Source organism: Sus scrofa, chromosome 13 (genome assembly GCF_000003025.6).
Source record: "Sus scrofa isolate TJ Tabasco breed Duroc chromosome 13, Sscrofa11.1, whole genome shotgun sequence".
NCBI classification, from domain to species: domain Eukaryota; kingdom Metazoa; phylum Chordata; class Mammalia; order Artiodactyla; family Suidae; genus Sus; species Sus scrofa.
Window position 1 is genome coordinate 137,650,545 of NC_010455.5, and position 15,094 is coordinate 137,665,638.

Below are 15,094 nucleotides of genomic sequence, written 5' to 3' on the forward strand. Positions count from 1 at the left end.
AGAAAAATGCACCCTCCAAATAATTATATATTAATGCTACTGTCTTTATACAAATCTTTCATAAGTTTAATTTGAAGGTGAAAACAGAACTAATAAGGAAAAACGATGTCCTATTTGGAAACCTAAAACGTATCCCCTGATGATAATATCATACCCACTGATGATAATGAGGAGCATTTATTCTAACCTTAAAGTTCCCAGGAAAATATTTTTAAAAACAGTATTTGTTAAGGAAAAAAATTTCTGAATAGGAACTGCAGAAAGTGAGCCAATTATCCTAAGTCTGTTATGCATTATTCATAAAACATACCGAATTACCAAAATTTACCATAACTGACTGCAGTCATTAACAGTCCCTAACATTGTTGAAGAGGTTAAAAAAAAAAAAACAGTATTCATTGTTTTCTAATAGAATTTCTCCAATTAATCTCAACTCCCACCTTCTCCTCCAATTACACTAGCCTTTAGGATTATCAAACATTTAGCACATTCTGGTATCACAAATAGCTGGTGTTACTGTGACTTTCTTTGATACATATGAAGATAGAGAACAAAAGGACGATGAGAATAAAGGACACTGCAAACCAAAGCAGTGACCGAATTATTCATTATTGAATGGGATGCATCTGATAGATGCAATAAATGCAGTTAAAGCATGAAGCAACTGTTTCTTCAAAACAAAACCCAACACACCTCACGCTCACTGCATATTTGCTGGACATAGATCATGCAAATTGATCAACACATTCTCCTTACGACTCATTTGTGGTCCATTAGGAAATCTAGGGATGGAATATTACTGTAGCTTTACGGAGTAGTCTATCTATACAACACTTGATACTAATTTACCGGTCAGTCAGATTATTCAGAGCAGAGGTGGCCACTGACCCAAGGAGTTTAAGACAAGAAATCACTGAAATAAATGATAGGAAAAAGCAAACTCTTAAGAATCAAGTGCTATTTTTAAGTAAGATCCACAAACCACTGTTGAAAGCAGCTGCTTTTAGGAAATATGTTTGGAAAGAATCCTTTTTACTTTTATATTTCGGAAGGAGATATACTCTCACTTGTAATGTGTAATCAGGAAAATTAAATTGTATTAACCGCAAAGTAATCATAATCTGTATATGAAAGAATAATTGCATGCTGTAAAAGAAAGAATGACAAAATAAGGATGAGAACATATTGAAAGGGGACTGTTGGCATGGAGTCTTGAAAAGAGATTTGACTTTATTGATTTTTATCAGGCACGGTATGAAAAAAAAAAAAAGAGAGAGACATGGGATGTTGTAAAAAAGTAGAGCTTGGTAAAGCAGGGGGCCCTGTCTGAAAACCCCTCAAGGCCACACAACTCTCTTGGCTTCATTTCCTGCTCCTTAAAAATCTTCTAATTTTGGTTTCCTAGGTATCCTAATTCTGGGAAAGGAAGAGGAAATCTTTTGTCATTGGAAAGATAAAACTTCTACTGTGGTTAGACACTGTTGATAGAACTGTAAATAGTTCATTTTCTGGCATGTAATTCGGGAATGTCTATCAAATAATGCACTTAACTCTGATTCCTCTTCTAGGAATTTATCCTACAGCTACAAGGTACAAGTATATATAGAACACTCACTGCAATATTGTCCGTAGTATGAAAAGATTAAAAATGAGTTACATGTCCACCAATAGAGGGTTGGTTGTTTAAAAATTTATCAAACATCTACATGTAACCATCAAAAATGAAGCAACTCTAAAGAATTAAATATGAGACATGACACCATAAAATTCCTGGAAGAGAACATAGACAGAATATTCTGACATAAATCGTATCAATGTTTTCTTAGGCCAGTCTCCCAAGGTAATAGAAATAAACGCAAAAATATACAAATGGGACCTAATCAAACTTATAAGCTTTTGCGAAGAAAAGGAAACCAAAAACAAAGCAAAAAAGGGAACCTATGGACTGGAAGAAAATATCTGAAAGTGATGTGACTAACAAGGGCTTAATTTCCAAAGTATATATACAACTCAGTAACAACACAATTGAAAAATAGAAATACTTAAATAGAAAATTTTCTGAAGAAAACGTACAGATGGCCAACAGGGACATGAAAAGATCCTCATCTTTGCTAATCACTAGAGAAATGCAAATCAAAACTACAATGAGGTACCACCTCACACTGGTCAGAATGGCCATCATTAAAAAGTCTACAAATAACAGATGCTGGAGAGGCATCTGTTATTTGTAAATTTACAATGGAGAAAAGGGAACCCTGCTACACTGCTGGTGAGGATTTAGGTTGGTGCAGCCACTATGGAAAACAGTGTGGAGGTTGCTCAAAAAACTAAAAATAGCGTTGCTATATGATTCAGCAATCCCAGTCCTAGGCATATATCCAGTCAAAACTATAATTTGAGAAGTTCTCATTGTGGCTCAGTGGAAATGAATCTGCCTAGTATCCATGAGGATGCAGGTTCGATCCTTGGCCTTGCACAGTGGGTTAAGGATCTGGCGTTGCCATGAGCTGTGGTGTAGATCGCAGGCGCAGCTCAGACCTGGATTTGCTGTGGCTGTGGTATAGGCCAGTGGCTACAGATCTGATTTAACCCCTAGCCTGGGGACCTCCATATCCTGCAGCTGTAGCCCTAAAAAGACAAGAAGAAAAAAAAAACCCAAAAACAAAAAACAAAAAAATTATAATTATAAAGACACATGCATTCCTATGTTCACAGTAGTGCTATTTACAATAGCCAAGACATGGAAATAACCTAGGTATTCACTGACAGATGCATAAAGAAGATATGCATACATACACATACACACACATACACTGGAATACTACTTAGCCATAAAAAGAATGGAATAATGCCATTTGCAGCAACATGGACTGACCCAGAGATTATCATACAAGTAAGACAGCAAAAGAAATACAAATACCATATGATATCACATATGTGGAATCTAAAATTGAACACACACAAAGTTATTTACAGAACAGAAATAGACTCACAGACATAGAGAACAGACTTGTGGTTGCCAAGAGGGTTGGAGGGAAGGATTGGGAGTCTGGGGTTAGCAGATGCAAATAATTATATTTAGAATGGATAAACAATAAGGTCCTACTGTATAACAGGGAATGATATTCAAATTCTGTAAAAAGCCACAATGGAAAAGAATATGGAAAAGAAATACATATATATCTATATATATGTATGTATATATATAGATAGATATATATGAGCCATTTTAGTGTACAGCAGAAATTAACAAAACATTGCAAATCAACTACAATAAAATATAAAAAAAATGAACTCTGTACATGCTGATACTAATGCCATCAAAGATATATATATATATATATATATATATATATATATATATATATATCTATATGGAAAAGGTACAGAAAAGTTAAGGGATAAAAATACACACACACACACACACACACACACACACACTTGTTTGTAAATGTATAAAATTCTGTGGGGAATACCCAAGAAAGTGACATTTAGGGGTAGCCTCCAGGTAACTGGGGGCCATGGGACAGTAGACATTTTTCGTTATATACCCTTCTCCTACTATACGAATTTAGTCTTTACTATTTGTGAATCTTACCTAGTTAACAAAATTAAAAAAGAGAAATGTCATTCTAAACTGATGAACTGGCAGCTGATCCAGTTCCACTTTGTGCAGAGACGGTTAGCTCCCTGACCCAGAGGTGGTTATCCCTGGATGAGCTGACCCACACTACTGATGTCTCCGGTTAGGAGCTATATAAGCCAGCCTCGGTCCAGGATCCTCGACATAAGTGTTCCCTCTTCCTTTACAGAATTCCTATTATAGGTAGGATAAATAGGGTGAGACTACAGATACAACTTCAGAGGCCAGAAATAAAAAATCAAGTATTTTCATTCCATTCTCTCGCTCTTGGGTTTGCTTATTTTATTACTATAGAAATGGTAGCCACAAGGTTGTTTTATACTGGCTGGATATGCTGAAATTACTCAAGAATCAGATAATTTACATTGTTAAGGGTTAAATTAAAATCTTCCTAATCAGAACGGGGGAAAGATAGCTGTGTCAGGACTGATTTAATATTTTCCCCAGTGTTCTGGGAGATGCATAGAGTAAAAGCTAATTATTATGAGTCTGAATTTGACTTCCACTTGAATTTCCAGTTTAGAGTCTGAAACAGTATCTTTAACACATTGGTTTGGCAGATCCAGTGGATGAATGTCACCTAACAAAAGTCAGGCAGACAAGATAATTTTCTGTTCGTCAGAGAGGGTTCAAACTACATGATCATTAAATATTTCCATGACTTTCTGTAGTACTGATACTAAAATTAAAATAAACTGCCTTTCAATTAAAAAGTCAAGGTAATTTAGCAGAACACACACAATGCTGATGCAGAATTTTTTTTCAAAGCAGCTAATAAAATTTCATAGGCCCATGATTTAAATTACAAAAAACAAAGTCCTGTGTACTACAAAATATAGTTACAGTGGATGCATTTCAAGAATATGAACTGGATTCATAAGCCTGAAAGGACTCTTCTCTCCATCCTTGCTTTCAGTGACAAGCCAAATTACTCAACTTTAGGGAAGTAGAATTATGTATGAACTCATTTTTATTAATCAAAACACTCAAACCTTAGGTGGTTCAGCAGTTACAAAACAAATCATAAAAATTCAGAGAACTATTTTCACTCAGTGTCTAGTGAGATTCTCAAGATATCAAAAATAATTTCAAAACTTATATTTATATAATTTTTAAAACAATTTTTAAAACTTTAGAAGTATATTATCATTTTTGACTATTCTATCAATACTTTGAGGCAGGCAAAGTGAGATGAAGTGATAGAAGTTCTAAAAGTCAAAATGATTTATGTAGACACAATGTAAATTAGCAGTGCTAATAATAATACAATTAAGGCCTATGGAATCTAGCATATTTTCCACCAAGCCACTGTATCAGATCGAAAAAAAAAATTCTTCATTTCTTTCTTTTACTCAGTGGTATTGACACAAAAGGTACATTTCACAAATCTGCATTCCACACAAAAGTTGGAAGTAACTGTACGTAAGACAGAATCAAAACAAACCACCAAAAGCTTACAAACAGAAAGATGAACTTTAATTATGATAAATGTGAAATGGGCATGAGAATTCTTCCTTAGGTATTTAACAGGGAAAACGTAGCTTAAGTCTTTCTTCAAAACCATTTTATTAAGTGCCTCTTACATGCAAGCAGCTATGCTGCAACAGTAAATAGGACACACTCCACCCTCTAATCACTCCTAATCTAAAGGAATGTGATGAATCTCTGTTGGTTTAGCAGCCATTCATATGCAGAGTATTAAGAATATAATTATACCTCATTCTTTAAAAGAAATAAGAAAAACTGTCTAGTCACAAGAAGCCACAGCCTCGTAGCAAAAGGTGCCAAGTGCTGCAGAGAAAGTGCTAAATGTTAGAAATTTTGTTTAAAGAGGACTCTGATGGCCTGTGGTAGGTTTAGAAGAAAGTGACTGTGCTGCTCAGTGGTGTAGAATCCACATCTGATGGGGAAAGGCTGTGGGGTACATTTAGATGACTGGCTGGGTCCACACATGACTTATTATCTTCAAATGTTCTGAAGGCTGTCACCAGAAGAGGGAGGGCGCTGACTTTCTTGGTGGGAGCAGTGCTGCTCCAAATCAGTTATAGCTCCGTAGGAGGAAGAATTTCCTGGGACCCAGAGCTGACTAACAAGGGAGATTTCCATTCAAGTTGCAATCATATGAACATTATATCTGGGTTGTAATGGAAGTGATGAATTTATCAAATAATAAGTTACATCAGATGACTCAGGTTCATTTAAGCAGATCAATAACACATTTAAATAATGTAGGGAGAGAGTTTAACTAGGATACGAGAAACAAAAGCCTTCAAGTTCCTTCTAGGTGGACCGGAATCAAGTAATTTTTTCTTTTTAAATTTAGGGCTGCACCTATGGCATATGAAAGTTCCCAGGCCAGGGGTCAAATGGGAGCTACAGTTGCCAGCCTATGCCACAGCCACAGTAATGTGGGATCTGAGCTGCATCTGCAACCTACACCACAGCTCAAGGCAACACTGGATCCCCGACCCAGTGAGTGAGGCCAGGGATTGAACTTGCATACTCATGGATACTAGCTGGATTTGTTTCTGCTGTGCCACAACAGGAACTCCCCCTTAAATAACTTTTTAATAGTTTACTAAGAAGCATTATAAATAAGAAAGAAAACACTGTAAATCAACTATACTCCAATATAAAATAGAAATCAGAAAAAGAAATGAGGATTATAAACTAAGACAAAAGCATTTCATCATAATCTTAAAGATTGGAATCAGGACATTTCATTAAAGAGTAGCTTTATAATGATATACTTTATTGGGTAAGATTTATTATTGTGCATACTAAGTTTTTATGATAAAATTTAGGAAAGTTAACTGGGAATTATTAGATTAGACTTTTCTTAAAAATATTTCTATAATCTAATTACATTGGATATTGCAAATAAAAATATACCTTTTGGAAATAAAGACACACGTAAAGAGTAATAGTAAACATTCAAAAGTTTGTTAACTACATAGTTTTTCATAGGTTTTGGGCATGTTGAATATATAAAATACATATGTATGTATATATACACACATACCAATGTAGATTTCTATATCATTGAGCTGTGCCTTTCTTCTCAGCCTCATATTCCCAAAAAATGACTGCTGTGGCTTTCATGATCTATCACCAATTAAAATATGCAGTACATGAAAATGGGGTTCCAAAAGAGGAAGGGGCCTGTTTTGCTGAAATATTCATTAATGGTGATGGTTTTCTTTCTGCATGTTTTTGATCTGCGGGTGTCCCTTGTTTAGCCTCTTTGTTGGCATAGTTTAGTCCCATAAAGGTTGACAGTTATGGTTAGTCCCTTATGGCTGGAAGACAAAGTTATTATTTTGCAGAAATGAAGCACAGCTACTAACCCTTTGAAACAGTGGGCCCAGAATAGAGATTGGTTGTGAAATCAGATGTCCTAGGTACAGGCTGTTACCAGTAACTTTTAAGCTCCCAAAGAACAATATGGTTCTAAAAGAGGCAATATGCTATGAAATCATGCAACACCGACTGATCCCCCCGTCATGCCCTCTACCTTCAAGAAACGCAGATTCTGCTTGAAGACTTAGTTTGCTTCTTGAAAATCTGGATAAACATTACAGGACCTTCCTCAATAAGAAGTGTTTCTCTGAGCATTTTGTGACTCTTACATGTAAGGTTTTCCACAAATCCATTCTTGTCTTTTAGTCCATGTGTTTTTTGTTTTTTTTGTTTTTGCCTCCTTATAAGTCATGAACATAAGTAATTCATTTTTAGTTCATAAAATTGTAAACATAATTAAGTCACTCCTTAGCTTTCTTTCTTCAGGGCTTAAAATCCCTCATTTTCTTAATAATGTGCATTTCTTTAAACATTCTTTTTCTGAAATCTCTCATTTCTCCCTATTTTAGGGCAAATGTATGCTTTTATTTTTGCATGCTATTAAAATGGGATATAATTACTTTAATAAAGGCAAAACATGAGAATATATTAAGATTATTCTTTAGCCTATACATATCACATGCTTTTCAATACAACCAAACATACTTCCTTTCTTCAATTGTCACTTAAAGTCAGCTTGTGGTCAGCTGTCACCCTCGAGGGGCTTATGTTTAGCTAATCATCCTTCCTTACTCCCTTCACCATGTTTCTGAAAGCACCATTGTGGCATTCTAGTAACCTGCATTAGCTGAAGAGCCTCTCCCAAAGCATCTTCTGTTAAACAAATTATATCATTTCAGCAAACTCAACACCAAATTGCTAACATTTTTCAAATATTCATTTGAAACTATTCAAAGTATTCCTCTGTGTGTTTGGTGAAACAGTGTTCATTTTCAAAGTATTCATCTGTTTGGTGAAAAATGACATGTGAATTGTGACTAGCATGGCTAGACATCTAGTTCTCAGAGAAGGTGAATAGTGTTATTTTCATAATTTTATTTAGAGCATAAGCTTCAAGATTTTGAAAATTCCTATTATCTAGTGTGAGTTTATTGCCCTATAATTCAATTAATGAGGCTATAACACAATTTTAAATATTGAATTTCCCAAATGTAATACTAAAGGCGTACAGCTGATAGGCTCCAAGAGGATGTATGTAAGCAAGTACATATATCAAATAGTACACCTTCAGATATAATGGAATGATCCAGTTTTTCTTCTGCAGAGTCGGCAACAATAATGTCAAGATCAGTGGACTACAAAAAGATTGCTTACAAGGTTCTAGCAGTAGTAGCACTTGTAACGTATGGGTTGAACAAAATGAGTAACTTTTTTTTTTTTTGTCTTTTTTTGTCTTTGTTGTTGTTGTTATTGTTGCTATTTCTTGGGCCGCTCCCGCGGCATATGGAGGTTCCCAGGCTAGGGGTTGAATCGGAGCTGTAGCCACCGGCCTACGCCAGAGCCACAGCAACTCGGGATCCGAGCCGTGTCTGCAACCTACACCACAGCTCACGGCAACGCCAGATCGTTAACCCACTGAGCAAGGGCAGGGATCGAACCCGCAACCTCATGGTTCCTAGTCGGATTCGTTAACCACTGCGCCACGACGGGAACTCCATGAGTAACTTTTAAGTTATTACAGTAACAGTTATAATTAATGCATTTATTTTTAAACACTTCTCATGTATATTCTTCTGATTTATAAAAAGTAATAACAGAAATACTAAGTTTGTAAGAAACTGGAAAAAGACTAGATATTTTCCTGATTGAAAAGAAGAATGACTCTGGTAAAAAAAAAAAAAAAAAAAAAAAAAAAGAGAAAAAAAAAGAAACGTAAATTTGCCATTACTGACTTTAAACATCAGCCTCAAGGTCTAGATTTGTCTATAATTAGATTTTGTAGTAAGTTCACTTCCTTTTACTTAAAAGGAATTAGGTCCGATTTTTACAAAAGCAGTAAGAGTATCTGTGACTGATTTATTCAAATTCCCCTTTGTTCTATTAAATATGCCCTTTTGCCTTCCTATCGCAAGCGCTGAATAAAGAAGAGTGTCTGAGATTCCTATTATGGTCAGTAAGTCACATCTACCGAGATTTAAAATAGAGATAAAATACACTTCATTCATTCATTACTCAGGGGTTGTGCTAGGTACTGGGATGGGTTTGGGGGTTGGAATTTATAAGGCAGAAGTCCAAGCTTCATATTTTCAGACTGGTAGGGGAGATAACACATATACGTAAGTAACTATTAAGTGGTAAGCATTAGAAAAGAGAAAAGAAAATACTATGATAATTCAAAGAAAGTATGTGAACAAACATAGTACTTAACCCAGGGTATATGTAAGTTAGCAATGCATCTTCCAGGAGTTTCTAAGTGACATTAAAAACCTGACTTATATTTGAAAACAACAGCAGCATTTATAACCTCAGTGGTTGTTAAGATGTTCACATCAAACTCAACCTTTCAATTCTAGTCATGATTTAATTTAGAATTCTACTTTCCTTTTTGTCCAACATAATTATTTTCAAGGACAAAATGGGAAAACAGGAGTTCCCATTGTGGCACAGCAGAAACAAATCTAACTAGTATCCACAGGATGCGAGTTTGATCCCTGGCCTCGCTCAGTGGGTTAAGGATCTGCCGTTTCTGTGAGCTGTGGTGTAGGCCACAGACATGGCTCGGATCTGGCATTGCTGTGGCTGTGACGTTGGCTGGCAGCTGTAGGTCCAATTCGAACCCTAGCCTGGGGAATTTCATATGCCTTGAGCGCAGTTCTAAAAAGAAAGAATTAAAAAAAAAAAGGAATACAGTGTCCGTTTCATCAACTTTCATCAACTTTCTTTAGAGATTTAAAAAGATGTATAGTTTTTTCAAATATATATATATATTTCTGATTATTAAAGTAAAACATGCCCATTGTTATGAATACAGACAAAAAGGAGGTAAAAAATTAAATTCATAATGCCGCCATCCAGAGACAAAACTTAACTTTATCATGTTAAATAGAAATACATGAAATCTAATGAATGTACTATCTTATAATGATCATTCTACACTTAATTCAAGGGGAAAAAAATCTGTTCAACATGTACTCACAAGTGTGTTCTTGTAAATTCTAACAGATGCATACTTGACATACAGTATCATACAAAAAATCTAAGTGTAATGCCATGAACAAGAAGAGTTGTAAACTAAAACTGTTCCACCAGAACGTTGTACAAACTGCTAAATTTGAAATTATACCAGAATATAATTAAAAAAAAATTCTGGCTCAGAATACTTGCCAAAATCGCTCAAAACCCTAATGAGGGAATGTTAGTATATAAAAAAGTACACAGTATCCAAAAAAGATTCCTGTGGACAACTGGGACAACTGGGATTTAGAGGCAAAGCAATAAGAACTAAAAAGAGGGAATCCTGGCAGGATAGTTAGAATAGAGGTTTCCAAATCTTCCTTCTCGGCACTCTTAGGATCTCAGTAATTCTTTCATGGTGCCTCAAGGTCAAAGATAATAGCTTATAATTCTGTTCACTACATGGTTAGGTCCAAAAAATTTAACACACACACACACACACACACACACACATATCTCCTAATAATTTAGTGGCCATTAAAAATAATTTCCGTATAATGAAAAAACATATTTTTATTTCATTCTTCAATAACCACAAATTACTACTGGGATGTGTGCATCTGATGGGCCCTGCACAACTTCTCAAATCTTGTAATCAGAATGACACCACTACCCTCGTTTCCTGTTCCACACTGATGATTGTGTGGTATTGTTTTCTCCTACAGCAATGGCAGAAAACTTAACTTTGTAAAGATATGACATCATCCAAAAGAATGTAGCAGGATCTAAATATAAAACTGGGAACGCTCTTGAACTACAGGTTTGCAGTGTCTGATTCACGCGGCATATCCCTGTTTCCTTCAGAAATTTAAAATAACCCATGTTGTCCTGGGAGTTTGATGTGACACTCCAGGGCAGCTGGCTTGGTGCAGTTTGGTAATCATGGGGATAGTGCAACCTTATCCCACTACCCTATGTATGATCACTGTAATTACTCTCAAATAAATGGCTGTCTTTGAAAGATATGATGCCTCTGATGTGCAAACTGCTGGTCCTTTTATTACAGAGCATATAAATCCAACTTGGGATATGGAGTCTTCTTTAATCATATGCAGCCAAAAGGAACCCTCATCTCATGGAGTCCCATCGAATGCCCATGTCACTGGGTAACAGGCCCCTGGAGAGTCACTCTCAGACTCTTGTCTATACTCCTACTCAAAGAAGTGCTTGTTATAACAGATTATCCTACAATCTTACAATCTACCTTTATAGCAAATAATAATGAAACACATAATCCAAAAGGTGGCTGAATGCAACTTGCAAATGGAATAAAGTATGTGCATATTAAACAATTTTTTGTTAAAGAAGCAACAACAGAGCCCTTTGGTTTATAAAATAATCTGCCACAGTAATTTTAAAAAGATCCTGCGGTAGGCAGAATAATGTCCCCTCCTTCCCCTAAAAGGTATTTATATGTCAACTCCTGGAAACTATGACTATGCTACCTTACAGGGTGAAAAGGACTATGGCTGTGGATGGAATTAAGGTTGCTAATCAGCTGACCTTAAAATTGGGGGGTTATTTTGGATTATCTGGTTAGGGCCAATGTAACTACAAGGACCTTTAAAAGTGGGAGAAAGAGGAGGCAGAATATGACGTTTAGAGGAATGTATGACCTTGGAAGGAAGGAATAGATGACGCAGTGTGAGAACGACTTGACCTGCTGTTGCTAGCTTTACAGATGGAGGAAGGGAACCACGAGCTAAGGAAGGTGGGCAGCCTAGGGAAGTTAGGGAAGGTAAAGAAACGAATTCTTCCCTAGAGCCTGCCCATATTTTGATTTTAAGTCTAGTGAGACTCAAGTTGGACTTCTAACTTACAGAAATACAAGATAATAAATTTGTGTTTTTAAAGATACTGTTTGCAGTAGCTTGTTAACAGCCACAGAAAAACTAATATGGATCCCCAACTGATACTAATAACAATAAAAACAATAATAGCTAGGAAGGTTTCAGGTCAATTGAATGAGTGACAATAAGCAGACTGCCTATAATATACTTCTTAGCTAGACTCACCAAGAAAAAAGGGAATGGACTCAAGTAATTCAGAAATGAAAGAGATGCTACAACTGATACCACAGAAGTGCAAAGGTTAAGAGACTAGTATGACACAATTATATGTCATCAAAATAGACCTGGAAGAAGTGGATAAATTCTTGGAAACAAAGCATACTAAGGCTGAATTATGACGAAATAGGAAACCTGAGCAGATTGATTACTAACAAGGAGATTGGATCAAATCAAAAATCTCTTAAACAAAAGTCTATGACCAAATGGCTTCACTGATGAATTCTAGCAAACATTCAGAGATGAATTAATACCAATTCTTTTCAAACTCTTCCAAAAAAACAGAGAAGGGGGGAAACTTCCAAACACATTTTATAAGGTCAACATTACCCTGATACCAAAACCAGACAAGGATGCCAACAAAAAAAGAAAACTACAGGCCAATATCCCTGATGCAAAATCTTCAATGAAATATTAGCAAACTGAATTCAACAATACATTAAAATACATATACCATGATCAAGTGGGATTTACTTAGGGATGCAAGGCTGGTTCAACATCTGCAAACCAGTTAATGTGATAAATTTAATGTCAACAAAATGAAGGGGTAACAATCACGTGATCATCTCAATAGAGGAAAGGCATTTGACAAAATTCAACATCCGTTTAGGACAGAAACTCAACAAAGTGGGTACAGAGGGAGGAACATATCTCAACATAATAAAGGACATATTTGACAAGATCACAGCTAACATCATACTCAATGGTAAAAAAACTGAAGACTTTTCTTCTAAGATCAGGAATAAGACACTCTCCCCACTTTTACGCAACACAGTGATTGGAAGTCCTAGTCACAGCAATTGGGTAAGGAAAAAATAAGCATCCAAATTGGGAAAGAAGGAGCAAAACTGTCACTATTTGCAGATGACATGATGTTATATACAGAAAATCCTATGATATTATACATAGAAAATCCTAATGACTCCATCAGAAAACTGTTAGAACTAATAACTTCAGTAAAATTGTAGATTGCAAAATCAACACAAAAACCCACTGCATTTCTTTGCACTAATAATGAACCATCAGAAAAAGAAATCCCATTTACAATTATATCAAAAGATATAATTTATAATTACATCAAAAAGAATCAAATACCTAGGAATAAAATTACCAAAAGAGGTGAAAGACATCTATTGAAAACTATAACGTACTATTTAAAGAAACTGAAAAAGATATGAACAAATGGAAAGATGTTCTGTAATTGTAGATTGGAAGTTACTATTGTTAAAATGTCTACACATACTACCAAAGTAATCTACAGATTCAATGCAATCCCTATCAAAATTCCAATGGGGGACTTCCTGTCATGGCGCAGCGGAAACGAATCTATGAACCATGAGGTTGTGGGTTCGATCCCTGGCCTTGTTCAGTGGGTTAAGGATCCAACTTTGCCATGAGCTATGGTGTAGGTCGCAGACACGGCTCGGATCTGGCACTGCCATGGCCACGGCGTAGGCCGGCAGCTGTAGTTCCAATTGGACCCCGGCTTGGGAACTTGCATGTGCCATGGGTGTGGCCCTAAGAAGCAAAAAATAAATAAAAAATAAAAAATAATAAAATAAAATAAAATTCAATGCCATTTTCAAAAAAAAAAAAATTCCAATGGCATTTTCCACAGAAATAGAACAAACAATTCTAAAATTTGTATGGAACCACAAAAGACACTGATACCTAAGGCTATCTTTGGAAAGAAGAACAAAGCTGGAGGTATCACTCATCCTGATTTCAAACTACATCACAAAGCTACATTAATTAAAATAGTGTGGTACTGGCATAATAACAGACACATAGATCAATGGAATAGAATAGAACCCAGAAATAAACCTACACACTTACGGTCAATTAATTTACAACAAAAGAGCCAAGAACATACACTGGGGAAAGGACAGCCTCTTTAATAAATGGTTTTGGGAAAACTGGACAACCACATGCAAAAGAATGAAACTGGACTACCATCTTATACCATATGCAAACATTTAACTCAAAGTGGATTAGAGACTTTAATGTTGGACCTGAAACCATAAAACTCCTAGAATAAAATATATGCAATAAATTCCTTGACACAGGTCTTAACAATACTTTCTTGAATGTGACACCAAAAGCAACAATGAACAGCTGGGAGTACATCAAACTGAAAATCTTCTGCACAGCAAAGGAAACCATCAACAAAATGAAAAGGCAATATACTGAATGGAAGAAAGTAATTGTAAACCATATATCTCATAAAGGGCTAACATCCAAAATATAAAGAATTCATACAATTAAGTTCCAAAAAGTAAACAACATATTAAAAAATGGGGAGAACATATGAATACTCATTTTTCCAAATGAGACATACAGATGGCCAACAGACAGATAAAAGAAGCTCAATATCATTAATCAACAGGGAAATGCAAATCAAAATCTCAATGAGATATCCCCTTACTCCTGTTAGAATGGCTATTATCAAAAAGACAAAAAAAAAAAAATAACAAGTTTTGGGACAATTAGACAACCACATGCAAAGATGAAACTAGACTGCTACCTTACACCATATGCAAAAATGGCAAGGATGTGGAGAGAAGGGAACCCTTGTGCACTGTTGGTGGGAATGTAAATTGGTGCAGCCACTACAGAAAACAGTATGCAGGTTCTTCAAAAAATTAAAAATAGAACTACCGTATGATCCAGCAATCCTATTTCTTAGTTGAAGAGATCACTATCTTGAAAAGATACCTACATCTCCATGTTTACCACAGCATTATTTACAATAGCCAAGATATAGAAACAACCTAAATATCTGTCAATGGAGGAACAGATAAAGAAATTGTGGAATATATATGCAATGAAACATTACTCAGCCATAAAAAAG

The 15,094-nt window shown here is 35.6% G+C and overlaps 1 protein-coding gene across 1 annotated transcript in view; it reads right to left on the minus strand.

Annotated features, from left to right (window-relative positions):
- DIRC2 (disrupted in renal carcinoma 2) overlaps positions 1 to 15,094 on the minus strand; it is a 105,644-nt gene that overhangs the window by 17,074 nt on the left and 73,476 nt on the right. The gene's annotated exons all lie outside the window — the stretch shown is intronic.